Source organism: Scleropages formosus, chromosome 13 (genome assembly GCF_900964775.1).
Source record: "Scleropages formosus chromosome 13, fSclFor1.1, whole genome shotgun sequence".
NCBI classification, from domain to species: domain Eukaryota; kingdom Metazoa; phylum Chordata; class Actinopteri; order Osteoglossiformes; family Osteoglossidae; genus Scleropages; species Scleropages formosus.
Genome location: NC_041818.1, coordinates 10316030 through 10332031, shown reverse-complemented (window position 1 = coordinate 10332031; position 16002 = coordinate 10316030). Strand labels below are relative to the sequence as shown.

At 46.6% G+C, this 16002-nt stretch overlaps 1 protein-coding gene across 4 annotated transcripts in view; it reads right to left on the bottom strand.

The window, feature by feature from the left end:
• LOC108925436 (signal-induced proliferation-associated 1-like protein 2) overlaps window positions 1-16002 on the bottom strand; it is a 47234-nt gene that overhangs the window by 22188 nt on the left and 9044 nt on the right. The window contains exon 1 of one of the 4 annotated variants that reach the window (XM_018737349.2): window positions 2446-2491. The exons of the other annotated variants lie outside the window; for them this stretch is intronic. The gene's annotated coding sequence lies outside the window, so the exon portion shown is untranslated. Of the gene's footprint in view, window positions 1-2445; window positions 2492-16002 lie in introns of those variants that run through there. 4 annotated transcript variants of the gene reach the window in all.

Below are 16002 nucleotides of genomic sequence, written 5' to 3'. Positions count from 1 at the left end.
GTCCCTCAGTCACTGCGTAAATAATGGAGCGCATACATTGCAAAGGGCAAACAAGGCATCAGTTTAGCTTTATCAAGGCTTCCTTCTCCTGAAAAAATTAATTCTTCCAAAGAACTTGTATATTACAGCAGCAGTTAATTAAAATTTTAACTAACATCTATTGTGCATTATGTAATATGTATGTAGTATTATTTGTGCTTTTTTTCTGTGGTAATTCTGTAATGAATTATCACTCATTTTAAGCCATACATTTGTGTGTCATTGTATAACCGTCCATTTCAAAATCTAAAATATTTAGGCTGAAACTCTTTAATAAAGGCATAAGTTGCAAGGGTGTAAAAAACAGTTAACCGTCAGCACCAAGGTCTGGGGACCCGAGGTAAGGTTTGGACCCAAGTGTGGGTAGGCTGATTTTCGTCACGATCACAGGAGCAGACGAATTCGGTGGTCAGGGACAGGCGTGGGTCTTCCGAGGAGCTAACGTCATTTCAAGGGCGAGGCAATACTCAGAACACGGGTAAACACACAGAAGTAAAAACCCAGGAGAAACAGGGACAACGACTAGGGAACAGGGTGTTGGGAACAGAACGCTGAATGTACAAGCCGAGCAGGTAGGAGTTGCAGATTCCGCACCTGATACCAGGACGGCACTGCCTTTATCCCTGGCCGGGCTGACTGGTACCAGGTGTTGCCGTTGTGCTCATGGGTGTGACATTAACAATCTACTGAAACTCATCTGTGAGCTTTTAATTCCTATGACAAAGTCCAAGAGGTTACTAAAATCTGACCATTTACAATTCTGGATTCAGTCAAGCATTCATAATTGTTCAATTTCAGAAATGTAATTCTCACAGGCTATGAAACCATCTCTCTTCTACTGGCTGTCTTATTTAATAAGACTGATTCCTACTTAACAGTATTTATATGAATGCTCTGTATGTAGGCTAAGTGCATCGCATATTTACAGTGAGCAGGCTGGCAAAGCTTTAACTCTAAGCCTTACATTATCTTTAAAACTTGATCCAAGTACTAACTGTAAATTAAATAAATAAGTCTCTGCCTCTTCTCTGCATACAGTGCACCTACAGTTCAGCTAAAGAGATGTACTGCTACTCCATATAGTATCTGTCCAGACACAAGAAACCACAGGACAGGGTGTTTTGGAGCAGGAGGAATGCACTGACATTTATTTATTTAATCTGGGTGGCACAGCGAGTAGCGCTGTTGTCTCACAGTGCCTGGGTGGTGCGAGAGAACGTGGGTTTGATCCCCGCTCAGTCTGTGTGGAGTTTGCATGGGTTTCCTGCGGGTGCTCTGGTTTCCTCCCACAGTCCAAAGACATGCTGTTCAGATTCTCCCATAGTGTGTGAGTGACAGAGAGATTGTGTTCCACTGATGTATAGATGACTGACCCATTGAAAGTAGTTTATCTAGCAGTGTAAGTTACCCTGGTGAATAAGGTGTGTGAGCTGGTAACACTACATAGAGTTCATTGGAAGTCGCTTTGGAGAAAAGCGTCTGCTAAGTGAAAAAATGTAAATGTATTTACCTGGAACTCATCTCCAAAGCAATGTATACCGGTGAGCAACTTAGTTACTTACGCATTTACTATACAGCTGAGCAACTTTTACCGTACCAGTTCAGGGTAAGTACCTTGATCGAGGCTACTACAGCAGTAGGTGGGATTCGGACGTAGTTCATTCCAGCGGAAGGTAACGCCTCTAACCACCATGCCACCTGCTGGCCCGCAGCAGGAATAATTGTAAGACAATAACACATTGACTACATGAAATAATCAGAAATAATACATATCAATAATATGATAAGACTGTGATGATTTTTTTGTGTTGTTTTGACATGTACGTCAACTGAACCTGACGAGTAAGTGCAGTTTCCAAAACACGCGCGGGCCTCAATAAAACAGCATACATCTAAAGGTAAAGTGTATGAGCACCGATAAAATAAAGCAAGCGAAGCTATTTAATAAAGCGTGCAGCGTGAGAGGCGCGACTTGTTGTTGTGCAGAAAATTGAGAGCCTGAAAATCATTACGTCTGCGTCGATCTCAACTTAGTTAAGCAGGAACAAACGACACGCTGCAGTGTGACATTTCTATTCGATCCCGCGCGCAGGAAGTGAATGGATGAGCGGTTAATAAAAAAAAAAAAAAAAAAAAAAAAAAAACGTGTTCGAGTGTCACAGTGACGGTCCTCGCTGTAGGGCCGAAAAAAGTGCGACTCTCAGCGAAGCGGCACCGTCACCGCACCTCTTTCCATTGAGCCCCACATCTCTCTGCAGAGCCTGAGCGCAGGACTTTCGCCCGTATATAACATCATGTTACCTTTTAGTAGGACAAGCACAAAAGAGAGCAGATTTCATTTATTAGTAGGCTACTCGTAACTGTATAATTCTTCGCGAATATAATTATTGCATCGGCGTCACTTACTCTACGTCACTATCGTTCACAAAATCGCCGTCGCGGCCACACAGCGTCTGAAGTAGAAAAGCAGGAACAGGAGCTCCTTCCTTGCCTTTACCGGTAAGCTGTGTTCCGGTCCCGTTGCAGTCATCGCAGTCACACGTTAGTTTTCACACCGCCTCTTGACTTTGCTTCTTATCTCAGGGCAAAGTGACGTCAATCACGGATAAAGTCGGAAACTCCACTTATTGCGAGCCGCATCGAGTGAAACCGTTTTTTTTTCTTTTTTTTGCGTCTGCGCTTCCTGGGCTCGCGCTGGCTGCGCGCTGCGCTCTGCTGTGTTCCGCTCGGGCGGTGGGCTCGCGGCGCGATGCTCGCGGGCAGCGCGCCAAAAAAACAGGTGCGAGGGTGAGGTGCTGCCCTCGAGCGCCACGAGCCCTCCATCAAAGCGCCTGTTAGAAGAGCGGTGCGTGAGAGCGCTGAGGGGGGCGAAAGTTTTGGTTTATTCATTTTTATTGCAAGGTCGAAATTCTCTTCCGTTTTTTTGCACTCTTGCTTGTTGTGGATGTGTTATGCTGATTGTTTACTCGAAACTGTTTGTGGTGGTGGACGAACTGTGTGTAATTAAGCGGTTTCCATCGCCACCCCCCCCCCCAGCAGCCCACCCAAATTTCGTTTTATTATCACTTTGTTTAGAATTTTTCTCTGAAACGTAGTCGTAGATCATTACGTGTGAAGAATTCCTTATTATGTTATTATTTTACCCGCCGAACTTACAACGCGTTTTAAAAGAGAACAGACTGACTCTGTTACTCATATGCAGATACTATCCCGATGAAGCAAAATGGCAGCTGAAGGATTTCAATACATTTGTCAGCGTGTGTGAAATCCTTGGAAAAAGGTCCGCTGTTCCCTAAAACACATGATCTGGCATTCTGCTTATTATCTTAGCTGCATTACAGAGCATCAATAAAATCCGCAAGATGATGTCACTTAGAATGAGTAGCACAAGTGACGCAAAGCGCGGCTGTGAGGCGATCTTCTGCGTCGAGCACCTTCTTTCAAAAATAGGCACACAAAAGAGGGTCATCCAGCGGAACAAGCGACACGTCCCTAACCAATCCTTTCTTCAAAATTTGTATTTCTATTCATACTCATGCAGATACTATCCCGATGAAGCAAAATGGCAACTGAAGCATTTCAGTACATTTGTCAGCGTGTATGAAATCCTTGGAAAAGGGTCCGCTGTTCCCTAAAACACATGATCTGGCATTCTGCTTAGCTTTAGCAGCATTACGCTATCTAAAATGATGTTCTGTGGTACGCTGACAGTACTTTATGCTGCTGTGGAGTCCAGATTCTAACGTGGAGAGAACCATGAAACGTGCTTATAGAGATTTCGGTGCCATAGCGACCCAGAACTATAATGTCATTCTTCCGTTTCCATACCAACACCATGATGGTTGGCAGGGCCCTTTTATCCATGTTGCTGGAATGTCTGGTGATCTAAAATTAAAAAATCCATCCATCCATTGACCATTGTACTTTTGTTCTGTCCCCTGTAATACGAGGATTATGCTTATCACTCTAATGAGTTTTTGCTACTCATCTGTCCAGATTATTCTTGTATAATTTCTTGCAACATTCTATTTTAAATCACTTTAGTTCTCTATCACACTCCTTCGTGTGCTCTAGCCACCCCACCTAAGCAACAAGTTCCTTCCTAATACTCAGTTACCATGACACTATGTAAGCATCCAAAGGACCACCATCACCCAGTAAAATTAAAGACCAAACCAACCCACGCACCACTTATCTGAAGCAGGATCGCAGCAAGCCAGAGCCTAACCCAGCAACACAGAGCGTAAGGCTGGAGGGGAGGGAACACCCTTAGGATGGGACACTAGTCCATCACAAGGCACCCCAAGCAGGACTCAAACCCCAGACCCACCAGAGAGAAGGCACAGGCCAAACCCGCTGCACCACCGCACCCCCAGACAAAACTCTACCATGGTTAATGAACGTAGGCAGCACCTTGTGCTTTTCATTTAATCACAATTAGATCTACTTTTAGCTGACACTTTTCTCTCAAGCAACTTACAATGATTAACCCATTTATACAAGTGGCAATTTCTACTGTAACGATTTAGGGTTAGTGCCTTCCTTAAAGGTACTACAGCAGTAGGTGAAATTCAAACCAGCAACTATCAGAAACAAAGGCAACAGCTATAACCACTGTGCTACCAGCTACCCTGTTAAAGACCTACTAAGAGTCTGAACCACTTGTCCCATGCTGGGTCACAGGGAGCCAGAGCCTAACCCAGCAACAGAGGGCGAAGGGACACATGCAGGATGGGACACCACTCTGTCATAAGGTACCCCAAGCAGGACTTGAACCCCAGACCCACCAGAGAGCAGGACCCAGTCCAACCCACTGCACCACCTTGCCCCTGTGACCTGCTAACACTTTAATGAAATCATGCTTGATTGCCTTCCAATAATTTGTCACACAACTATATTTTATATTCATCTAATTTTGGCTGCACAGGGGGTGCGGTGGTGCAGTGGGTTTGGCCTGTGCCTGCTGTGCGGGGGGTCTGGGGTTTGAGTCCTGCTTGGGGTGCCTTGTGATGGACTGGCGTCCTGTCCTGGCTCTATCCTGTCCTGGGTGTGTCTTTGCGTCCTGCGTTGCTGGGTTAGGCTCCGGCTCGCCGTGCCCCCTGCTTGGGAGAAGCAGCTTTAGACAGTGCGTGCATAATTTTGGCTAGTAATTTGATATTCAGGGCTTCGTAACTCTATGGTTGTGAAAATATCAGCTACACAATACAATCTGAATAGTTTAATGGAACAGCCTGTACTGTGACGCAGTCAACAAGTTAACACACAAAATGAAGTATGGAAGAGGAGTGACAGACCCTGTGCAACTACCAGTTAATCACATACATAAAAAAGAGTTTGCACAAACATCCATGGGCCTGTGCATGCTGCTCAGGACAGTCTCCATCACCCTCCCAGCACAGCCCTGTGGCAGGTGCCACCCTTCCAGCGGACTCCAAACCACAACCAAAGCGCATCAAGTAAGGCCTAATACAAAACTAGTGACGTGACCTTGGAGCTTTACATGTCACGTAAGTTGTGCTGAATTTGCAGCAGCAATATACAGGCAGTTTTTATGTGAAATTGTTATTTATTACACAACATTTAAAACTACCAAGAAAATCTCCATTGCTTCTTATGCATTCCTCTGAAGGACTCTTTTACAGTATGTTCTGTAGGAAATGTCATTGTTAAGGACCTGTTGAAAAAGGGCATATTTTTTGTGTGGTATCAAGTTACTTCATGCTATACATTTAAAGAAAAGTTCCATGAGTCACTGTTACCAAAACAGGGGCCCATTATTATGGAGTGGATTGATGGATTGTTGGTAGGGAACTGGCATTACTGTAAAAAAATCACTTTACTTGTTCTTTGTACTCTTGAGAGGACCGTACTAAATTGAAATTGCTTGAGCATTGGATACTGTCTGCTGCACACATTTTGTGTGTGTGTGTGTGTGTGTGTGTGTGTGTGTGTGTGAGGGACACCGGGTAAGAGGGCAAGCACAGCCCAACAATCCCTCAGTGTCACGGTTTTCATCTGCAAGTCCGGCAGTGTACACATGTGTAAAGACAAAATTTTTGTTCACTGAAAATTATAAAAAAATGTAGTGAGTATAATTCTGTAACATACACACATTGTCTGAACTGCTTGTCCCATATAGGGGTCGCAGGGCACCAGAGCCTAACCTGGCAACACAGGGCATAAGGCCAGAGGGGGAGGGGACACACCCAGGACGGGACGCCAGTCCATCACAAGGCACCCCAAGCGGGACTCAAACCCCAGACCCACCAGAGAGCAGGACCTGGTGCAACCCACTGCACCACCACGCCCTCCTTGTTCTGTAACACATCATTCATTATATCATCTTTATCACACATATTACGCAAGAAAAATATGGTTAAATGTTATGAGCTATACACCGCAAGGCTTCTTGACATAATAGCTCTTTTATTATATCGCCTCATTAAGTGGTGCACAAATCACACTGGAGATCTGAAAATATCAACCACTTTCATTCTAAAAAACAGCAGGATGAAGCATCACATTCCATTGAACAAAAGCTCACACATCAACTCCAGTGTCCTGAAGGCATACTGCTGTATGTTACTGTCAACTGCCTGAAAGAGATATTGCTGCCCACAACCCTCATTGTAACAGTTATTTACACAACACAGTGCATATATATCAGACTTTAATCATCATCAAAACCTCAATCTTTCGCTATGTTCTTTCATCCACACTGAATCTACTAAAGAACAAACTGGTTGTCTAAGAAGAGATGCATTTATAATCAATCAAGTGTAGTTATCAATATCCACTGAGATAACGGTTTAAATGTGATTGTTAATTGAGGATGGGGGGCGTGGTGGTGCAGTGGGTTGGACTGGGTCCTCCTTTCTGGTGGGTCTGGGGTTCGAGTCCCACTTGGGGTGCCTTGTGGCGGACTGGCGTCCCATCCTGGGTGTGTCCCCTTCCCCTCCGGCCTTATGTCCTGAGTTGCCAGGTAGGCTTCTGTTCCCCGCGAAAATGTGTGTGTGTGTGTGTGTGTGTGTGTTAATTGAGGTTGTTACATGGATTGTCTATAAGCAAAAAGTTATAAGTAAAACCATAATGATTTACCAAGATCTGTCTTCAACTGAAAGGCTAAGCAGCAGAGCCTTAAATCCTGCATTTACCCCTGTTCATCCCCACCTTCCACTGCAGGAGCTTTAACATGGGTCTAACACCAGCATCTTTAGTTGTCAAAATGTATGAGGGCACAGGTACTCTGCCACAACAGTTTTTGAGCACTGCAACCATGGAAAGCCCTATTCTAATTTCATCGTAAATCACAGTTCCAATCGCACCCCGGAAGAGCCATGGCAGTTCGTAATGCGAAACAGAATTAGTATCACCGAAAACCATTTATTAGTGAGTACAGTGACTGAGAGCAAGACTTGGAAGCTCACCTATATTGTCCTTGAGACTGTCTGTCATAATAGCCATGCCCCTAAAAGGAGAAAAGCATCCACTATCAACAAGACCTCAGGTTCAGAAGACTACAACTTAAATATAGATACTCTGCCAATACACCACTTGCAGTAACTTAAGAGTCAAGTATATGTGTTTTGTGGTAGAACTGCGGTGTGACTATCCCAAGAAACAAAATCCATCCAATGTTATTATGCTCTTTTCTTTCAAAGGATTACGTGAGGATTACACAGGGAGTGCAGCCGAAAGATCAGACCGCTTTCCAGGATCCCGAGCGGATTGGGAACGTTAATTAGAACCGTTCAGACGATTCCGTCTCGGAATCAGCCGCACGCCCCAAGTACGGCTCCTTCCAAAGTGGAGCTGCCTCTGTTGTCCGAGCGGGGCCGGAGTGCCCGTGCACGACTTACGGAGTTTCCACGCAGGGCGGGCGGCAATCCTTTTAAACGGTCACCGATTTAGTCGCACTTCACACACAAACAGCAAGCTGGCAGCCACCGACCCCTGATCCGTGGGGCTCTGGAAGATAAGGCCTCTTCGGCTTAAAGTTGCAGTCCAGGTTGTCTGAACGCTTGCGGTATGGCTGTTGGCCCGAGGCACGCGGAAGGCACTGGGCGCTTGAGTTTGGTCAGGAACTCAACGGGAGTGCGCGGCATCGTTCGCTCGGTCCCGTTCTGAACGCAGCCCGTCCTGCTCCCGTTCCCCACCCCGGTCGAACGGCACGCGCGCGTCCGTTGGCCCGCGCGCTCGCATTAACTTCCCTTCAGAAAGACCGAGCCAGGCTGAGAATTAGCTGTCGCCGAGGCTCTACGTTGTGAGGGGAAAAAAAGAACTGCCTTATCTACATTAAAACACAGGCGCGTGGATACACACCCATTTCTTTTCCCGCAGACGCACACACGCAAACGCCGATGACAGCCCTACCGACATGCAAGCAAACGCTCATCGTACGCTACCGTATCTACACCTGAAAGTCGGTTTATTTAGTCAAAAAAAACCGTCATCTTGGCATTTGAGTCATCGGTCACAGTATGTGCTGGCAAAAACGTTTAACGCGATATATTAAAAAAATTACATGAAAACAAAATTATAACACAGTGCCCTATATTAGGGTGTCTGCTGAGCAAATAAATAATGTGATGCAATTATTAATTGATTTCGCCACTGTTTTAATCCAGGCTTAACCAGAATGACGAGAAATAGTCAGCTACGTTGTGGTATCTGCGCGGTGTACTTGGGGGGCTGCTGAAGGTTCCGGGTGCAAACATGGAGCGGTAGATACAGCACGTTAGGGCGTAAGAGCGACCGTTTTAACTTCTGCGTGTGCTCTGCTAGCACTTATGGTGTCCCCCACAGCCTCCTTCACAAAAACTGGTTCCTGTGCTGCAGGAAGTGATGTCACGCCTATCCTGACCTTGCACCTCTAGAGGATGTTGGTCGTCATATCCATCCCCCCCCCAACAACCCCAACTTTGCATAGCTTCTCCGTGTCTCTCTCCCAAGGTCAAATGCACATCCTTCCTTTGCCATTCCAGCTTTGCCTTCTCGCCGGGGCTGGTGTGCGCGACCTCTTATTCCTGGCATCGGAGACCTTGGGAAGACAGAAAACAAGGCGACCTGTCCTCAAGGGCACCTCTGCGCTACTTACTTCACCGGACGCCAAGGCCCTTATACCACAGCAGTGCATGAATACGGTGCTTCCTGCTGAAGCGTAACCTCAGAAAGAAAATAGGTTGCCATTTCTGCGGTGAGCACGGTGACCTAGAACTGCTTTGCGGCAGCGTGCACAACCACTCTTTTTTTATGTGTCTTCTAGTCCCCCTGTCATCTCATTAACCAATCCACTGTAAACAAATCTAAATAGATCAAAAGCGTTTCTTTCCGTGTGGCGTGGTGGCGCGGCGGGTTTGGCCGGGTCCCGCTCTTTGGCGGGTCTGGGGTTCGAGTCCCGCTTGGGGCGCCTTGTGATGGAGTGGTGTCCCATCCTGGGTGTGTCCCCTCTAGCCTTGCGCCCTGTGTTGCCGGGTTAGGCTCCGGTTCGCCTCGGAACAAGCGATTTCGAACAATGCGTGTATGTTTCTTTCCCTTTTTTTCTATGTTTTTCACAAGAAATTAATATATGGTGTTCCTCTCAATAGATCAACAATGAAAGCGGGAGCATCAAGTTTACGCCCGGTCGTACGTGAGTTTTACAGCAGTATTTTCTCGCTGTCTCCGCGTTGCATCTGAACACGCGCCACTCGGACAAGATGGTACAATGAGCGCTCTTCACGAAGGGAACTCGCCGGTGCCGGCGTGCTGCATGTGCCGGTGTGCGACGGAGTGCGTTACGTGCCGCTGGTGCGAGAACTCGCCATTGCGGAGTTCCTGTGTCGGTCCACGCTGAGCGCGCGTGGGCACGTGGGGAAGGAGGGGGTGAAATCAGTGGGTAGGTGCGGATACAGGGTTGAAAGACTCACAGCCAGGCAGGAAACAGTTTCACGAGAACAGCGTTTGTCTCTTGATTAACAAGGCGACCGGAAAGAGCGGAGAGGAAGCTAAACCCGACTGAACTTCAGTCAGCAGATGCTGAACAACCTGCTGTTGCAGGAGGGGTGACTCAACAGCTGAGCACGTCCATACCCCAGGTATCCAACTCCAGCAGCAAGTACACCCTTCCTTTTCAACGTTACAGGATATACAAGCCGAAAGCGTGTTTGCTTTTTTCATTGCTGCTGGTTAGCGTCACAACTGGGGGTAATCGCTTGACCTCCGTCGTACTGCACAACTTTAGTTTATCGTCTTAAAAATACTGCAAACTGAAAAACGCTTATGATGCCATTGAGAAAATTTGCAGCAGTTTTCCGTTTCACATCCACAGGACCGCTTGTCATGAGAGACGTACTGCGCGCTAACAGATGAAAGCAACTCGGTGAGTCTCCGTAAAAGGATGCAGTTAAGAAAACAATTCTTATACTTCGGTCTCCCTAATTTAGAAGGAAGTGGCCTGACGCTCTTGATCAATACTGGCCACTCTGAAGTATATCGTTGCAAAACATTTGCGAACCGCACCCTACTCCAACCTGCTGACATACACTCATGTCATCCTGTATTACAAATGCTTCACCAGGAGCGGACATGATTTTCCATAGGTGTAGCATTGAGTCGCGTATGACGAGGGATGTAAGGCCATTCCTCCAGGATGGTCAGTACTGCAAACTTCAGTCCAGTTGCACGACATCTTATTTCAGCTGACCGATGCCATCCATTTAGAGCAATCAATATCTTGCTATTAAGCTAATGAACTTCATCCTTGCCAACCGGTCATGGGGGTGTATACTGATCACGGTGTTTTCGATACTTCTTCATTAAATCATCTGATCTTGTATTCTTAATGCCTTTCGGACTTTTGTTTAACCAGGGTCTTGCAACAATAATTTCACTCAAGAAAAAGATGTATTAAACTGTAGAATAACCCATGTACTGTCACTGAAGGAATGAAGGCACGCGGAAAACGGGACTTGCTCCCAGAATTCTCTCCAGTCATACCTCATTGCTCGCGCATCTGTTATGGGCAAAAATTCATGGGCCATGTGCACAATTGTGCATGTGGAAGTCTTGCATAGCACTACTAACAGGGCCAGGTTCTCTAGCATTTTCTACCATTCAGACCATGTTATCACCGGCTAAATTAAGGTTGGTGCCGCTAGCAGGTGCTGTACACATACAACATTCTCACGGTGACATTTCAGTGCAAGCATTTTATCAGACAACCAAATGCTATCGCTAACATTCACAGAAACTGGCAGAAGAATATATATCTAATGCACTGTACACAGGGGGGGCACGGTGGCGCAGTGGGTTGGACCGGGTCCTACTCTCCGGTGAGTCTGGGGCTTGAGTCCCGCTTGGGGTGCCTTGCGACGGACTGGCATCCCGTCCTGGGTGTGTCCCCTCCCCCTCCAGCCTTACGCCCTGTGTTGCTAGGTTAGGATCTGGCTCCCCGCGACCCCGAAGGGGACAAGCGGTTCCGAAAATGTGTGTGTGTGTGCACTGTACATGTAAATTCCATCTGTATAATACAGTACTGGTGTTTTTATGGTAAGTTTAAGCTGGTGCAATTATCATTTGTCAAGATTATTTAGATGGGATGGTTGATTGGACAATGTCCCTGGGGACCAGAGGTGGGAATGATCAATGGTGCGAAGAGCAGAAACAGGAAGAAAGATGTATTTCCAATTATTCATTTAGCTTTTCTTGAAAGCAAGTTAAAAATTTAAGCTACTTACATTTATTTATTTAGAGAGGCAGCTAATCTCACTGAACCAATTTAAAGTAAGTAGATTGTTCAAGGCTACTGCAGCAGTGGGTGGGATTCAAACCTCCGACTTTGCAGGTCCAAAGAGAGCAGTTCTAACCACTACACCACTAGCTGTGCTGCTGCAGGTGGCTGTTCTATTGATAATAATAGTTTGGTGATAGGTGTAAAGGTTATTTAAATCAACGGACCCCGAGCTAGGCAAAGAAAAAACACAATCTCTGATGAAAGCAAAAAGCCACAAACCTAACTTTTGTTTCATTGCATGTGAACTACCTCATCTTCACAAAACATCTTATGATGTACAGTAACAGTCAGAGTTTTATTACACCGATAACTTAAAAATTTGCTAACTGTCTCCAAATCTTGGCTTAGCTTTCATATAGCTTTCATTTAATAACAGCTTCATGGGGCATCAGTGAGAAAGTTTCAGCAAGCGTACTCAAACTTTTGACTGGTAGTGTATTTTATAATCGAAAACCACTGTAGAGCTGAATTAGGCTGAGATTTAAAAATGAGCCTCGTATCAAGGACTTGGGTGGTTAAAGAGTTGGCTAGAATGGCAAAAAATGGTGAATTCCTTCAGGTAAAAATGACAGATAAACCTCAAAATTGTAATGTCTATAGTCAACATTCATACAATTAACACGTACGAGTTTCACGTTTGCTTCTGATCTTGTGCAGGAAGTCATGTAGCGTTATGAAAATAGTCAAAGTGGGAATTGCTCTGGTGGTATTACTTTGACCGGGACTGAGAACGATGAGGTTTTCCTCTGCCAGCAGATGCGGTTCTGCCTCAGAACATTCCAGAGATGGGACGTCCATCACCGGAGCTCGTGAGCAAAGTTGCGGTTCTCTGCTTTCGTGGGGTACACCGTGATCCAGAGCATCTTACCAGACAAGCTGCGGGCTGGTTCACCGAGAGATGTGCGCGTACAAGCCCTTCCCAGTGCGGAACGTGCATTTTATCTGAGAAGACGTAATGCTATTAGGAGGTGTCTTATTGAGCTATCTGGTCCCTGGAGAGCGCTGGCTATCCAGCTCAGGAGATTTCAGCTCGAGAAAACGAGGTTAGCCCCTAAAGGTGAGACCGAAGGGATTTATTGGCTATCCAGCCACTTCATTTGGAGGACAGGGCTTGGCGTGAGTCTTGTTCGATAAGCTAGCGCCAGTTGTGCTCACGAGCCAGCTCTTTCAGCAAGGGTGTTCATCGCGCGGTGCGTTCAATCAATGCAGGCCAGTAATCTGAGCACTGGCGTGTCCATTTCATGTTGATTTCCCTAGAAGCAACTGATATCATGTTACCTGATGCATTGCATGATGCACGAAACCAGATCGACTCGTATTTAATACATATCGCGCAGCGAGAAATCCCGCAAAAATATTGATCGGACAGATGAACCAAATTAATAGCGCGAAAGGTTGCTGTTGCGAAAACTAAACATTTTAAAACACTCTCAGTATTTGAGTAACGTGCTTGGCAGCTCACAGCAGGGGTTAGTGCTGCTGCCTTCGGACCCAAAGGCTGCAGACTTGAGACCCAGGTGTCGTACCCTCGACCAAGATGCTTGCCCTATATTGCTCCAGTAAAATTAGCCAGCTGTGTAAATACTTGTAAGTTGCTTTGGGGAAAAGTGTCATCTATATGAATAATTGTAAATTAAACCCAGTGTAAAGTTGCTATGATAGAATACTATAGGGGGAGTGCTGTGGGTTGGACCGGTGTAACGATCCGGCTAAGCTAATGAGTTAGCCCAGATCCTCACGTGGATTCCAGAAAGGCGTAAAATTATATAAATCCAGATGGACACGGACAAAAGGACGCTCTTCTTTTTAATATCTTGTGGGAAACTATGGATAACATATTTCACACAGCTGTCCTTACAATAAAATAACCAACATTAAAGCAATCTCCAAAACGTGCGAGGCACAAAAGGTGTACACGGCCACGTATATCAGCCTGCGCGCCCGGGAGCCAGCATCGAGGGGGCGGAGCAACCCCTTAGTCTCCACCATGATACGTCATCATTACACCGGGTCCTGCTTTCCGGTGGGTCTGGGGTTCGAGTCCCGCTTGGGGTGCCTTGCGATGGACTGGCGTCCCGTCCTGTGTGTGTGTCCCCTCCCCCTCCGGCCCTACACCCTGTGTTGCCGGGTTAGGCTCCGGCTCCCCGCGACCCCGTATGGGACAAGCGGTTTCAGACGGTGTGTGTGTGTAGAATACTATGCGAATGGTGTACAGGGTGTGGGCATTTGGTTTCTCATTAATTATTCAAAATTTAGGTCGCAGAATAAAATGCAGGGTTTAGTTAAGCACTAAAAGGCAACGCGTGCGTGTCTCCCGTGCATCCACACACGAAGGAAACGCGTAGCCTCACACCGTTTGCACGTGCACTACTTTAGCAGAGGCGACGTCAATGTGGTGTGAAATCTGTCTGTGTGACACACACAAGGGAAGCGGTCCTCCGCTTTTAGCCTCAGAGTCTCAAACTTTCAGATTCGTTCAGCAGAACCAAAAAAACAAGAATGAACAAGACGGAATCGGGCAAAATTCTCCCTACGGTGGTGGCAGAACAAGGAAGAGGGCAAAACCTAAATAAAGTGCCCAAGATCACTCGCCGAAGCTCTGTTTTCACCCCATAGGCAAAGAAGGACTTACTGGAGCAGGTGGAGCACGATAACCCAACGTTGCGTATGTCATTGTGTGTGTGTGCGTGCTGCATCTTCAGAGGCCGGCAGACTGCGCGTCGCCTGCGCTGGTGAAGGCCGTCCAGAAAGAGGAAGCGTGCTCTGCACAAGCTGTTTCTTTAGCATTGTCTGTGGTCCCAGCACCAAGACTCCGCTTCCTCTCTGCACCTCCGACAGATTCGTCGCACACCGTACGAAGGTTTTCGGTTCACATTTCCCTTTCGCGTCTTTTTCTCTGACGTCCTTTCGATCAACCAGGTACTCATTCCGAGCCGTCCTGGTATATAAACGTCTTTTTTATTAGTCACTGTGACTCGCAGTGAAATTGCTCTACGTGCATCACGTGGTTTTTTTTTTTTTTTTCTCCCCAGCAACGTCTTTTTCCACCGTTACACTAATCTGCTCGCGAGCTCTAACTAAATTTCCCACACTTCTCCTCGAACCGGGCCGGCGGTATTCCGGATAAGGCGGCTTTGTTCGGGAAGATCTGTCCTTCTTCTATTAATGTAAATTATCCTCATGAAAGGAGAGGCCCTTCTGAGCAGGTTAATCCCGTACGGTAGAAAGCAACCTAAAAGAGCGTGGAAATGAGCGTGGTTTAAGAATGGTTTTATTGTGCAAGTGAGCCGGCGTGGGGATGAAACTTGTGCGCAGAGAGAAACCATGCACCCTTCGTTTCAGGACGCTAGGTATAATAATAGTAAAGGATAACTGATGTGTCATCACTATGGAGACGGGTGGAGTGAGTAACTGAAAAGTGTCAGCGCCCCCGTGCATCTTAGTCTGTGAGAGTGTGCGTGAACGTGTAGTGTACATTATTACCCCGAAAAAAAATGCTTAAAAGAAACAAACAAAAAAGCGGAACGTTAGTTATACAGTTAATTGCTCACATGTGAGTCACTATAATTCTGTATTTTTCATCATTACAGAGCCTTGCTATTAGAGAATTTTATTTAAAGCAAAGCCTGCAGACAATGCAACACACACACACACAGAGCTCATTCCAAGGAGGGTCGCGGCAAGCCGGAGCCTAACCCGGCAACACAGGGCGCAAGGGGACACACCCAGGACGGGACGCCAGTCCGTCGCAAGGCACCCCAAGCGGGACTCGAACCCCAGACCCACCGGAGAGCAGGACCCGGTCAAACCTGCTGCACCAGCACGCCCCCCCATCTAAAAGACACATACATACAAAGCTTTTCTCTAACCGATTAACAATATTAGCACGCCGTCAATCTTTTTCACGCCATTTTAATGTGGCTTGCTAAACATGCAGCAACACCTGGGATGTTGTGCTTGTTTTCGCACATGGACGATGTCATTTTGAAGACACTTGCCGTATTTAAGAACAACCATATGGCTGATTTGACAAAGGGAAGCAAAGCCAAACAATTAAACAAAAGCAGATAGAATTAGCCGCTCGAGCGGGAGACGCAGTACGTGAGTCATGATGCTGCGGAGAACCTCGCGGTTGGTGGGGCGGAGGAGACCTGCTGCGAATGCTACTGCGAATCCAGCGGCTTTCCGAG